Here is a 15,017-nt window from a genome sequence, read left to right as displayed (position 1 = left end):
CTGTGAAAGTGCTGCACTCAATATGCCAGCCAATTTGGAAAACTCAGCAGTGGCCACAGGACTGGAAAAGGTCAGTTTTCATTCCAATTCCAAAGAAAGGCAATGCCAAAGAATGCTCAAACTACCGCACAATTGCACTCATCTCACATGCTAGTAAAGTAATGCTCAAAATTCTCCAAGCCAGGCTTTGGCAATACGTGAACTGTGAACTTCCTGATGTTCAAACCGGTTTTAGAAAAGGCAGAGGAACCAGAGATCAAATTGCCAACATCTGCTGGATCATGGAAAAAGCAAGTGAGTTCCAGAAAAAAACATCTACTTCTGCTTTATTGACTATGCCAAAGCCTTTGACTGTGTGGATCACAATAAACTGTGGAAAATTCTGAAAGAGATAGGAATACCAGACCACCTGACCTGCCTCTTGAGAAATCTGTATGCAGGTCAGGAAGCAACAGTTAGATTTGGACATGGAACAACAAACTGGTTTCAAATAGGAAAAGGAGTACATCAAGGCTGTATATTGTCACCCTGCTTATTTAACTTCTATGCAGAGTACATCATGAGAAACGCTGGACTGGAAGAAACACAAGCTGGAATCAAGATTGCCGGGAGAAGTATCAGTAATCTCAGATATGCAGATGACACCACCCTTATGGCAGAAAGTGAAGAGGAACTAAAAAACCTCTTGATGAAAGTGAAAGAGGAGAGTGAAAAAGTTGGCTTAAAGCTCAACATTCAGAAAATGAAGATCATGGCATCCAGTCCCATCAATTCATGGGAAATAGATGGGGAAACAGTGGAAACACTGTCAGACTTTATTTTTGGGGGCTCCAAATTCACTGCAGATGGTGACTGCAGCCATGAAATTAAAAGGCACTCCTTGGAAGAAAAGTTATGACCAACCTGGATAGTATATTCAAAAGCAGAGACATTACTTTGCTAACTAAGGTCTGTCTAGTCAAGGCTATGGTTTTTCCAGTAGTCATGTATGGATCTGAGAGTTGGACTGTGAAGAAGGCTGAGTGCCGAAGAATTGATACTTTTGAACTGTGGTGTTGGAGAAGACTCTTGAGAGTCCCTTGGACTGTAAGGAGATCCAACCAGTCCATTCTGAAGATCAGCCCTGGGATTTCTTTGGAAGGAATGATGCTAAAGCTGAAGCTCCAGTACTTTGGCCACCTCATGCGAAGAGTTGACTTACTGGAAAAGACTTTGATACTGGGAAGCATTGGGGGCAGGAGGAGAAGAGGACGACAGAGGATGAGATGGCTGTATGGCATCACTGACTTGATGGACGTGAATCTGAGTGAACTCCGGGAGTTGGTGATGGACAGGGAGGCCTGGCGTGCTGAGATTCATGGGGTCACAAAGAGTCAGACACGACTGAGCAACTGAACTGAACTGAACTGAAGTTGGTAAAATAAAAAGAGGTGATTCTAGCCCAGGTTTGTTGAGTTTCCATTTCACTATTTCCACTATACCTCCAAACTGTCCTAGACAAAAATGATGGAATTTTACTATGTGGTATAAATTCCACTAAGGCCTAGTAGTGGGAAATGAAATCCTTGATATATAACTGAATCCATTCCCCTTAAAACTGAAAACAGTAGAATTAACCAATTAAAAATATTAATTTAATTGAATATATTAATATCCATGGAGAATTTGATATGGGTGACAGGTAATGTAATGGAGATTATTGTTCCTACTTTTTAATATGCATTCAAAATGCAAGATACAAATACAAAAGACGGATGTCTATCTCATTTATATTGAACTTTATAAGTTATATCAATATATACTAAAAATACTAGACACAAAAAGGATATGCAAGTTCCCGTATGAAAGGAAATCCTTTATATGTAAACCAAAATTAAAATCAAAGTTATATTTAGGTTACAAAAATTGAAATATGTATTTTTTGAATTCTTGGTTTACTTAAGAGAAATGATAAAATTATGGGGGGGGGTATGGTTTATCTAAATACCTTTCTTTTCCTTCAGGTTTTGGAAGTAGTTTCTAAAATAGATAAAATGAAAACTTTAAAAAGAAATCATGGTTATAGCTGATATGATGAAATAGGACTGGTCACATATTAGATAATGTATAATTTTACTTGAATGCGTTGATTATATATTGTGGGACAGTTTTCACTTGTCTGAACAAACATGTTTTGTTTTTAGTTTGTGCATACAATGGTAGAAAGCATAAAGCCACATTTGATCCTAGTTGGCTTGTAACTACTATTTTCATTTGCAAGAAGGCTATGTTTTTACATTCTTGGTTCTGAAGCCAGCACAAATTATGCCCCCTGTGATTAAAAGATGATATTGGCTATCCTTCTCTCAGCCTTGGGGCCACCTTGTCTGGGCCAGATAAGTGTGAGACAAAGCTGACACTCACTCTCTTTTTCTTTTCACCATTAGCAGCAGACTTCATGTTCTCAGGAGAAAAGTGGCAATTAGCCTCCCTACTAAGTTAAAGGATAATTAGAGATTTTACCATTTCTTTATTTAAATACCCTTGAAATTTTCATTAGGGAGTTCCTATGGTTTCAGATTAAAGGAGCTATGATGGTTTTTACTCTTTTTTTGGTGTATTAATTATCTAGGATTGCCATTACAAATACCATAGGCTGGGTGGCTAGAACAATAGAAATATATTTTCTAACAGTTCTGAAGGGTGGAAGTCCACGAGCAAGGTGTTTTCAGTTCAGTCACTCAGTCGTGTCCAACTCTTTGAGACCCCATGGACTTCAGCATGCCAGGCTTTCCTGTCCATCAAAAACTCCCAGAGCTTACTGAAACACACGTCCAAAGAGCTGGTGATGCCATCCAACCAATGGTTGGATGAGATGATGCCATCTCATCCTCTATTATCCCCTTCTCCTACTGCCTTCAATCTTTGCCAGCATCAGCATCTTTTCAAATGAGTCAGTTCTACGCATCAGGAGGCCAAAGTATTGGAGTTTCTGCTTCAGCATCAGTCCTTCCAATGAATATTCAGGACTGATTTCCTTTAGGATGGACTGGTTGGATCTCCTTGCAGTCCAAGGGACTCTCAAGAGTCTTTTCCAGCACCACAGTTCAAAAGCGAAGAACCAGAGCCTCTTGATGAAAATGAAAGAGGAGAATAAAAAAGTTGGCTTAAAACCCAACATTCAGAAAACTAAGATCATGGCCTCTGGTCCCATCACTTCATGGCAAATAGATGGGGAAACAATGGAAACAGTGACAGACTTTATTTTGGGGGCTCCAAAATCACTGCAGGTGGTGACTGCAGCCATGAAATTAAAAGATGCTTGCTCCTTGGAAGAAAAGATGTGACCAACATAGACAGCATATTAAAAAGCAGAGACATTACTTTGCCAACAAAGATCCATCTAATCAGAGCTACGGTTTTTCCAGTGCTCATGTGTGAATGTGAGAGTTGAACTGTGAAGAAAGCTGAGCGAGGTGTAAGCAGGTTTATGTTCTTCTGAGGTCTCCCTGTTGGCTAGCAGGTGGCCCCCTTCTCACAGTGCCCTCATATGCTCTTCCTTCTGTTTGTGTGCATTCCTGGTATCTCTCTAAATGCCCTCTTCTTATACAGACACCAGTCAGATTGAGGAAGGCCCACTCTAAATCCCTCATTTCAACTTATTCATCTCTTTAAAGACTATCTTCAAGTACAGTCACCATCTGTAGTATCAGAGGTTGAGATATCAGAATATGAATTTTGGAGAACACAATTTAGCCTGTAGTTGTTGGAATGCTCATTTTTCAAGACAAACAAAAGACACTGGAGCAAGCTAATTTTGAAACTTTGGGACAAAACATTGGCAACTCCTCAAAGTTTAGTTGGTGAAAATATTTCTGAAGATTCTCTATGCTTCCCTATTAATTATCAGGTATCAATTCTCTTACCTATTCTTTTATAGTGAAAATACTCTCCTAACAAGTTTGTCAGTTTTTAACTGACAGCATAAAATTCAGCTTATGCTGAATTTTTTTCCCTAATCCATTCCATTATTTTGTTAACACTGATGATTTTTCATTGCACTCATACAGACACTCCTTAAAGATAACATGTATATTTCTCTCTCTATTCCCTCATTGGCAGCCTCATGCCCTTTATGTTTTATAGCTCCTTCACAGAAGTTATGTCTTCCAATAAGTAGATATTATCTCTTTCAATAATAAAAACAACAGTGGATTCCACTTCCATTTAAGACGGAATGAATATCACTTCCATTACAATAGTAAGAAAACACTAGATAAACAAAAAATTATATAGTTTTGAAAAGCCACCAAGGTACAATGGATAACTAGAAGTCTAAATGAACTAAATTCCAGGTAAAGAAAAGCCTTTCTGAAAAGAGTAAAGAATGGTGGCCACCTTTGTACATGGCACCGTTGCCTAGTCTTGGTGCTGGCAGAAGCTAGGAAGATACCTAAGCAGAGAGACTTTTCTGGGCAAAGAGAAATGAGTTAAAGTTTGATTGACAACATGACCTGGTGCAATAGAAGCCTGGAGAAGCTCAAGTGCCAAAATAAATTCTTAAATTTCTCATGCTCTGAGAATCTTGTTGATTTCCCAGTGGAAAATTATCAGGAGAGCAAAAGGAGATACTGCATCACACATGAGACTGAAATTTAATCTAGAGGTGAACTGAAACTAACCTATTTCCTCCTAGCTCAAGTTCTAATAAGATTAAAGAAATGAGCCCTTCAGAAAGCAATAAGGAAAATCCAGGAGTTGGGCTAAAAGGCAAAGAAAGATTTATATACAGTTTGTCGTCCTATTGTGAATGTGGAACCTGTGGATACAGAGGGCTTAACGTGCTATGCAATTTTATATAAAGGGTCTGAACATTCCTGGATTTTGGTAGACACAGGGATGGCGGAAGCAATCTCCTCGCATATGCTGAGGGATAACTGTAATCTCATTTGAAACCAGATATAAATTGAAAATAATTAAAGTTCTGGCCCCAAATTATACCTAAATGATCAGCCTTTACCCTTGTTGCCCATCAGAGAAAAGTATTAATGCCTCTCAGAAAACAAAAACAAAAACATACTTTAGTCTATACTGTTTCTTTATACAAAATATGTGACATACATGAGAAAAGTTAGGAGTTTTACAAATAAACAGGGAAATGTGACCCATATCAAGAGCCTGACTCATGGATTACGTTGATTTTTAATAAACAGATAACGAATTTTAAGTAATTATTGCAAAGTGGTTAAAACATGTAGATGAAAGATGGAGAAGATGGATGAAAAGGAGGAGAATTTCAGCACAGAAGCAAATATCTAGTATTAAACCAAGCAGAAATTCTAGAACTGAAAATTAAAGAATATGAAATGAAGAAATCATTGGATAGATTTTATATGACTTTTCAGAGCAGAGGAAAGGACCAGGAAGTCAAGATAGGTCAATAGAAAGTCAGGATAAATATAAAGAGACACATTAAAGCAAAATTGCTGAAAGCCAAGGAAAAAAAGAAAAAAATCTAAAATCTTCGAGAATAAGTAACACCATGTTCAGATGAACAACAATAAGAATGGCAGCTGGTTTCTCAACAGAAATAACAGAAAGCAAAAGACAGTACAAAATTAAAAACAAAATCATGAACTGTTAATTTCACAACTAAAAAAGGGTTCATAGTGAAGGAAAAAGAGAAAGATTTCAGGCTAACAATCTAAAAGAATTTATTGCCAACATGTCTGTATTATAGGAAATGCTAAGGGAAGATAGTGGCACCCCACTCCAGTAATCTTGCCTGGAAAATCCCATGGACAGAGGAGCCTGGTGGGCTGTAGTCCGTGGGGTCGCTAAGAGTCGGACGCGACTGAGCAACTTCACTTTCACACATTGGAGAAGGAAATGGCAAACCACTCCAGTTCTTGCCTGGAGAATCCCAGGGACGGAGGAGCCTGGTGGGCTGCCATCTATGGGGTCGCACAGAGTGAGACACGACTGAAGCAACTTAGCGGCAGCAGCAGCAAGGGAAGATAATCAGGGTGAAGGTAAATGATACCAAAGGAAAACCTGAATCTCCAGGAAGAAACAAAGTGCACCAGAAATAGTGGACGTTGGTAGTTAAACTGTAAAATAGACCATTGATGGTTTAAAGGCAAAATAATAAAATGCTGTGGAGTTTAAAAAAGATACAGAAGTAAAATATATGACAGTGACAGCAGAATGTTCTGAGTTCTTAAATATAAACAGTTGTTATAATCTCAAGAGAAAATGTGATAACCTAAAATGTGCATTGCAATCTGCAGAAGAATCATTAGAATTATCACAGAATGGTAAAGCTAAAAGGCCAATAGTGAAGAAATACAGAATTATTCTAAAATACAGAGGAAAGAAAGAAGAAAAGAACAGAGAATAAACGTGAAAGGTAATGACATAATTCAGTTCAGTTCAGTTGCTCAGTCGTGTCCAACTCTTTGCGACCCCATGGACTGCAGCTGGCCAGGCATCCCTGTCCATTGCCAACTCCCGGAGTTCACTCAAACTCACGTCCATCGAGTCAGTGATGGCATCCAGCCATCTTATCCTCTGTCATCCCCTTTTCCTCCTGCCTTCAATCCTTCCCAGCATAAGGGTCTTTGCAAATGAGTCAGTTCTTCACATCAGGTGGCCAAAGTATTGGAGTTTCAGCTTCAGCATCAGTCCTTCCAATGAATATTCAGGACTGATTTCCATTAGGATGGACTGGTTTGATCTCTTTGCAGTCCAAGGGACTCTCAAAAGTCTTCTCTAACACCACACTTCAAAAGCAGCAATTCTTTGGTGCTCAGTTTTCTTTATGGTCCAACTGTCACATCCATACATGACCACAGGAAAAACCGTAGCTCTGACTAGATGGACCTTTGTTGGCAAAGTGATGTCTCTGCTTTTCAATATACTGCCTAGGTTGGTCATAACTTTTCTTCCAAGGAGCAAGCATCTTTTAATTTCATGGCTGCAGTCACCATCTGCAGTGATTTTGGAGCCCCTAAAAATAAAGTCTGTCACTGTTTCCCCATCTAGTTGCCATGAAATGATGGGACCAGTTGCCATGATCTTCATTTTCTGAATGTTGAGTTTAAGCCAACTTTTTCACTCTCTCCTCTTTAATTTTCATCAGGAGGCTCTTTAATAGTTCTCACTTTCTGTCATAAGGGGTGGTGCCATCTGCATATCTGGCGTTATTGATATTTCTCCCAGCAATCTTGATTCCAGCTTGTACTTCATCCAGCCCAGTGTTTCCCATGATGTACTCTGTGTATAAGTTAAATAAGCAGGGTGACAATATACAGCCTTGAAGTCCAATCTGGAACCAGTCTGTTGTTCCATGTTCAGTTCTAATGGTTGCTTCCTGACCTGCATACAGATTTCTCAAGAGGCAGGTTAGGTGGTCTGGTATTCTCATTTCTTTAAAAAATTTCTAGAGTTTATTGTGGTCCACACAGTCAAAGGCGTTGGCATAGTCAATAAAGCAGAAATAGATGTTTTTTCTGAAACTCTCTTGTTTTTTTGATGACCCAGCAGATGTTGACAATTCGATCTCTGGTTCCTCTACCTTTTCTAAAACCAGCTTGAACACGTGGAAGTTCACAGTTCACACACTGTTGAAGATTTGGAGAGTTTTGAGCATTACTTTGCTAGCGTGTGATGAGTGCAATTGTGCGGTAGTTTGAACATTCTTCAGAGAAGGCAATGGCACTCCACTCCAGTACTCTTTCCTGGAAAATCTCACGGGCAGAGGAGCCTGGTAGGCAGTCATGGGGTGGGTAAGAGTTGGACTGAGCGACTTCACTTTCACTTTTCACTTTCATGTATCGGAGAAGGAAATGGCAACCCACTCCAGTGTTCTTGCCTGGAGAATCACAGGCATGGGGGAGCCTGGTGGGCTGCCATCTATGGGGTTGCACAGAGTCAGACACGACTGAAGTGACTTCGCACTAGTTGAACATTCTTTGGCATTGCCTATCTTTGGGATTGGAATGAAAACTGACCTTTTCCAGTCTTGTGGCTACTTGCTGAGTTTTCCAAATTTGCTGGCGTATTGAGTGAAGCACTTTCACAGCATCATCTGTTAGGATTTGAAATACCTCGACTGGAATTCTATCGCCTCCACTAGCTTTATTCGTAGTGATGCTTCCTAAGGCCCCCTTGACTTAAGATCCCAGAATGTCTGGTTCCTGGTTGGTGATCACACCATCATTATTATCTGGTTCATAAAGATCTTTTTTTGTATAATTCTTCTGTGTATTCTTGCCACCTCTTCTTAATATCTTCTGCTTCTGTTAGGTCCATATAATTTCTATCCTTTATTATGCCCATCACTGCATGAAGTGTTCCCTTAGTATCTCCAATTTTCTTGAAGATATCTCTAGACTTTTCCATTCTATCATTTTCCTCTATTTCTTTGCATTGATTGCTGAGGAAGCCTTTCTCAGCAATCATTGACCAAATTAGTAAGGTGGTAAATTGTAACTCAGCTCTTCTAGTAAACACATTAAATGTAAATAAAATAAGCACTCCAGTTTGAAGGCATAGATTTAAGAGGTAGATTAGAAAATACCCAAACATATGCTCTTTAAAGCAGAGACATTTTCAATGTAAAGACATATACATTGAATGTAAAATTATGAAAGAAGGCTATACATCGTGGAAACACAAATTATAAGAAAGCTGGTGAAACTATTTTAATATCAGGCAAATAGACTTAAAGATAAGCAATACTATCATAAAAAGGTTACACATAGTGATAAAAGGGAATTTCAACAAGAAAATATAAGAAAATATAAAAATTCTAAATATAGATGTATTGAATAACACATATGTATTAAAAATGAATCAGTAATTGACAGAACTAAAGGAGATATGTGAAAATTCTACTTGAAAAACTCATATCTCTGTAACTGATAGGTAAATGTCCTTAAGAATCTGAACAAAATTTTTGACTGAATTGATCTAACTGCCATGAAGAGAACGCTTTATATCCAGTATACAGTCTTTTCACTTGCTCAAGGAATAGTCACCAAAGTTAACTTAAGCTGGCTCATAAACCAGGCTTCAAATTTCAAAGAATTGAAAAAATGTTGATATCTATTCTAAGACTGAACAGTCACCAAAGTCAACTTCAGTTCAGTCAGTTCAGTCGCTCAGTCGTGTCCGACTCTTTGCGACCCCATGAATCGCAGCACGCCAGGCCTCCCTGTCCATCGCCAACTCCCGGAGTTCACTCAGACTCACACTCACGTTCATCCAGTCAGTGATGCCATCCAGCCATCTCATCCTCGGTCGTCCCCTTCTCCTCCTGCCCCCAGTCCCTCCCAGCATCAGAGTCTTTTCCAATGAGTCAACTCTTCACATGAGGTGGCCAAAGTACTGGAGCTTCAGCTTTAGCATCATTCCTTCCAAAGAAATCCCAGGGCTGATCTCCTTCAGAATGGACTGGTTGGATCTCCTTGCAGTCCAAGGGACTCTCAAGAGTCTTCTCCAACACCACAGTTCAAAAGCATCAATTCTTCGGCGCTCAGCCTTCTTCACAGTCCAACTCTAACATTCATACATGACTACTGGGAAAACCTTAGCCTTGACTAGATGGACCTTAGTTGGCAAAGTAATGTCTCTGCTTTTGAATATGCTATCTAGATTGGCCGTAATTTTTCTTCCAAGGAGTAAGTGTCTTTTAATTTCATGGCTGCAGTCACCATCTTCAGTGATTTTGGAGCCCCCAAAAATAAAGTCTGACACTGTTTCCACTGTTTCCCCATCTCTTTGCCATGAAGTGATAGGACCGGATGCCATGATCTTCGTTTTCTGAATGTTGAGCTTTAAGCCAACTTTTTCACTCTCCTCTTTCACTTTCATCAAGAGGCTTTTTAGTTCCTCTTCACTTCCTGCCATAAGGGTGGTGTCATCTGCATATCAGCTGGCTCATAAAACAGGCTTCAAATTTCAAAGAATTGAAAAAATGTTGATATATATTCTAAGACCAATGAAACTAGAATCTGAAAGATAACTAAAAAATTTCCAAGTATTTGGAAATTTAAAAACACACTTATAAATAGCACACAGGTCAAAGAAGAAATTCCAAGAGAAACTTAAAAAAAATTTAAATGGATGATAATGAAAACACATGTAAAAATTTGCTGGATACAGGTAGATCAATATTTAGTGGGAAGTTTATGGTTTTTAGTGCTTATATGGTAAGGTGTATAAATCTAAAATCAGTGATCTGATTTTCTACATACACCATGGAGCTATAAAAAGAGACAATTAAGTTCCATAAGTAGAAAGGGAATAATAATAAGAACAAAAAGCAACTAAATTAAAATAAATATGACAGTTGATAAAATTAAAAACAACTATGAAAACAAAAGTTGATTCTTTGGAAATATTAATGATACAGCATGAGTGATCAAGGAAGAGGGAGTGACAATGTAAATATTTATTTGTCTATATTGAAAGATGGACCTAACTATCAGTTCAGTTCAGTTCAGTTGCTCAGTCGTGTCCGACTCTTTGCGACCCCGTGAACTGCAGCACACCAAGCCTCCCTGTCCATCATCAACTCCCAGAGTTCACTTAAACTCATGTACATTGAGTCAGTGATGCCATCCAGCCATCTCATCCTCTGTCGTCCCCTTCTCCTCCTGCCTCCAGTCCCTCCCAGCATCAGAGTCTTTTCCAATGAGTTAACTCTTCGCATCAGGCGGCCAAAGTATTGGAGTTTCAGCTTTAGCATCAGTCCTTCCAGTGAACACCCAGGACTGATCTCCTTTAGAATGGACTGGTTGTATCTCCTTGGACCTCACTATAGATTGTACATATTTAAAAGGAAACTTCCGCTGCTGCTAAGTCACTTCAGTCGTGTCCAACTCTGTGCGACCCCATAGACGGCAGCCCACCAGGCTCCCCCCTCCCTGGGATTCTCCAGGCAAGAACACTTGAGTGGGTTGCCATTTCCTTCTCCATAAAAGAAAACTAGGAGCTATTGTTAACAATTTTTTCCTAAGAAACTCAACAATTAGATGAAATGAGCAAATTCATTGTATTCACTTTGTAAAACTAATAGAAAATGAAATGGAAAAATTATAATATAATTTATAATTTATAATATAAATTTATAATATAATTTATAATATAATGGAAAAATTATCACTGGTGGCTCAGTGATAATATGCCTGCAATACAAGAGAGTCAGCTCAGTTCCTGGGTAGGGAGGATACCCTGGAGAAGGGAATGGCTACCTATTCCAGTATTCTTTGCCTGGAGAATCCCATGGAAAGAGGAGCCTGGCAGGCTACAGTCCATGGGGATTACAAAAAGTCAGACACCACTGAGCGACTAACACTTCCACTTTTTTTCACTTTTTTCATATGTTGTAGATAATACATGAAAAAACAAAATATTGGTTTAAAAAAAAAACCAAATAATTCATTGAAGAAAGCTCCAGGTCCAAGTGACTTTGTTAAAGAAAAAAATATATCACTAGTAAACATTTTCAGAGACAGAAGGGAAAGTCTTTTCAGCTATGAGGCTAGCATAACTCTGATGCTAAAAACTGAGTAAAATGTTACAAGAAAACAAACATTGCAGGCTAACAACCTTATGATTTTAGATATAAAAAATCCCTTTAAAATATTGCTAAATTGGACATATGACCTGGAGAAGGGATAGGCTACCCGCTCCAGTATTCTTGGACTTCCCAAGGGGCTCAGATGGTAAAAAATCTGCCTGCAATGCAAGAGATCTGTGTTCAATCCCTAGATTGGGAGGATCCCTTGGAGTGGGTTGCCAATTGCTTCTCCAGGGTATCTTCCTAAAATAACATACTGTACATATTACTACATGTATATAATATATATATATTATGACCAAGTGAAGTTTATTCCATTTATATGTTTCTAGATTCAATTTAACAATATTTAAGGGATTATATATATATGTTAATAACAAAAATAATATAACATTAATATTATATTATGAATTAATATAATTAATTATATAATAATATATAATATTGCTTTTCTATACCCTAGAAACCAACATAACATTATATACCAACTATACTTCAATAAAAAAGAAAGTAAGAGAAGTAATAAATATAGAAATGAATAAAAGATGAAGTTAACTGAATTTATTTGCACACCACATAATTATATATTTAAAAAATCCAAAATACTCTTCAAACAAGCTACTATCAGAAGTAAATTTCACAAGGCTGTAGGCTACAAGACCAATAGAAAACATGCATTTTTATATACTATCAATATATAACTGGGGAAAGAATGTTTAAAAATAAAACCACTAACTGTAACATGAAAAAACATCAAATCCTCAGGAAAATATAGAGAAAATTGTTACATCTTTACCCTGGAAACTGCAAAATATTACTGACAGAAACTTAAAGAAGACCTAAAGAAATGATTTGGAAGAATCAGTATTGTTACAGGATCAATTTGATTCAACATAATGCTGATAATTCCCAGCATTCTCTGTAGAAACTGATGTATTGGTTTGCATACTTGCTTTACTTTGCATAGTATGCTTTTGTGAATTTTCATGATGAAAGCACAGCCAAAGATTAGTTTCATTTATAACAGAGTTCTGCTTGTGACTGGTGGGTGGCTGAATGCTGTATTTACAATAGTTATAATTCAATGTTTCCTCAAAGAGTAAATTAACTTATTACATGTGCTTCCTCAATAGATAGTGGAGCCAAATATGGAGACTTCCTGCAAGAGAAGGCAGAGGCTTTTGAGAGGTTCATGACATATTGAGCTATTAGACTTAAAACAGGAATGAGGGCAAAGAGGAAGATGTCTATTTAGAGCAAAAAAAAAAAAAAAAGATTTGAAATTAACAACTAACCCAAACTTATGGAGTTTATTGAGGGATTGTTTTCAATGTTTTGTTTTCAGAAGAGAATTTAGCAGAGTTAAAAATTTATATTGGCCTGCAGCTGTGGAAAACTTCCTGGGTAACTTTTCATTTTTTAATGCATCTCATTTGTGTTGGTCAGATACTATACATCACCGCCAACACTTTTATGCCTAGTCTGTGCCTATTTGTAACAATATCCTTAAATCATAGTAATTGGGTCCTTTGTATTTTCCATCACAAATCTTGTATAAGAGCACAATTCCTTCAGTTCTACCCATATCTCCCTTTTGGCCATTCCCATCTCAGCTTAGACTAGATAACTGTCTCAGGGACATTGTTTGAAAATTTTACATTTTATTTTTGGTCAGGAAATATTTACTCTTTTATTGCTCCCATGTTACTCTAATTTAAGCTATCCAAGTGTACGTTTTAAATTAAGGATCCTGTCTAACCATCATGATAAGTTCTGTGTTTTGTTTTTTTCATGTAGTATTAACATTGCTGATATGAATTCTACTGATCAAGTTAAAGAAAATAACCAAATGAAGCCTCAAAGACTCCTTATCTTGAATCCTGAATAATAGAATCATCTGACAATTCCCATCTAATAAATTCATACGCTCAGTGTCTTCCAAAAAGAGCAATCTATTACAATAGATGCCAAGTGAGTGTTAGAGACAGTGTGTGCTGTGCTGTGATTTCAATTTTGCATGTTCAGTACTTCCTAATTTATTTTTCCTGGTGGTATGTTGTTTTCTCTCTCTGCACTTTGTCAGGAATTAAGATTGTAGAAAACTCCTTTCAGACAACAGGAAAATCTCACCCTTTCTCTTGTGGATCATGTAAGAAGAGGGACAGAGATAGGGCAGAAAAGTCAAATCATAACACAATAAAGTAATGTTCTCTAGAATATCCCCTCCCTTGGCGGCCATGTGTAGCCTGACATGGGAAACCTTAATTCGGTGTTGGTGGCAGGTAGTGGCTGCCTATGAGCCTGAGATAAGGCTTCTGGAAAATCATGGAATTTAACATTTACTGACTGCCTGGTGAGAAGGTGCAGAGAGTTAAGGGAGATGGCAGAACCATAGGAGTCTGAGTTGAGGACAAAGAAAGTTCCATGTGTGAGAACTTGCAAGTGGATAGTCAATTGGCCAGGACCACAGAATCCACCTCCCTCCAAAATCTAAAAATCCAGGCCTGACCAGTTCCCTTCCATTACTCATCACTCCAGAGAGCAAACTAGATTAATTGCTGCATAGCGCTCACCACAGAGGATCCAGAGAAGACCACTGGGAGCAGGGTTTGTTTCCACCCTTCGCTCACTGCCACCAGGACTCTTAACTAGACTTCCCACACACTGCCAGACATCATCTGGAAGGGGAAGGGGGGCGGTGGGGAAGGTAGAGTTACAAAAGCCTGCTTTAGACTAATTAAACAGAAGACATTGAGATGGTATTCCCTGGTGGCTCAGACATAAAGCATTTGCCTGAAATGCAGGAGACCGGGTTTTATCCCTGGGTCAAGAATATCCTCTGGAGAAGGAATGGCAACCCACTCCAGTACTTTTGCCTGGAAAACCCCATGGACGGAGGAGCCTGGTAGGCTACAGTCCATGGGGTTGCAAAGAGTCGGACATGACTGAGTGACTTCACTTTCAACTTTTTTATTGTTCACTGAGGTGCGTGCGTGCTAAGTCGCTTCAGTCACATCCTACTCTTTGCAACCCCAGGCTTTCCTGGTGCCTGAGTGGTAAAAAATGTGCCTGCCCATGCAAGAGACACTGGTTCAATATCTGATCCAGGAAGATCCCACATGCCCCAGAGTAGCTAAACCCATGTGCCACAACCACTGAGCCTGTACTCCACAACAAGGAAAGCCACAGCAATGAGAGGCCCACTCACCGCAACTAGAGTAGACCCCGCATACCGCAACCACACAAAAGCCGATGCAGCAACGAAGACCCAGCACAGATGAAGCTAAAAATAAAGAAATAAAATTTTTTAAAAAGTCTAGGAAATAAACTACTTGAAAGTGAAAGTGAAAGTCACTCAGTCGTGTCTGACTCTTTGCAACCCCCTGGACTGCGAGGCTCCTCTGTCCATGGAATTCTCCAGGCCAGAATACTGGGAGTGTGTAGCCTTTCC

General features: G+C 38.6%; 1 long non-coding RNA gene across 2 annotated transcripts in view; it reads right to left on the bottom strand.

The window, feature by feature from the left end:
• LOC138434737 (uncharacterized) overlaps positions 1-15,017 on the bottom strand; it is a 65,427-nt gene that overhangs the window by 28,848 nt on the left and 21,562 nt on the right. Inside the window, exons 3-4 of one of the 2 annotated variants that reach the window (XR_011254844.1) lie at positions 14,775-14,849; positions 12,676-12,725 (exon numbers count right to left, since the gene is read on the bottom strand). This is a non-coding gene — a long non-coding RNA (uncharacterized lncRNA). Of the gene's footprint in view, positions 1-12,675; positions 12,726-14,774; positions 14,850-15,017 lie in introns of those variants that run through there. The other variant, XR_011254843.1, reaches the window with a different exon arrangement.

This window comes from Ovis canadensis, chromosome 2, assembly GCF_042477335.2.
Source record: "Ovis canadensis isolate MfBH-ARS-UI-01 breed Bighorn chromosome 2, ARS-UI_OviCan_v2, whole genome shotgun sequence".
NCBI lineage: Eukaryota > Metazoa > Chordata > Mammalia > Artiodactyla > Bovidae > Ovis > Ovis canadensis.
The sequence above is the reverse complement of the archived record's forward strand: the minus strand, read 5'-3'. Positions and strand labels throughout refer to the sequence as shown.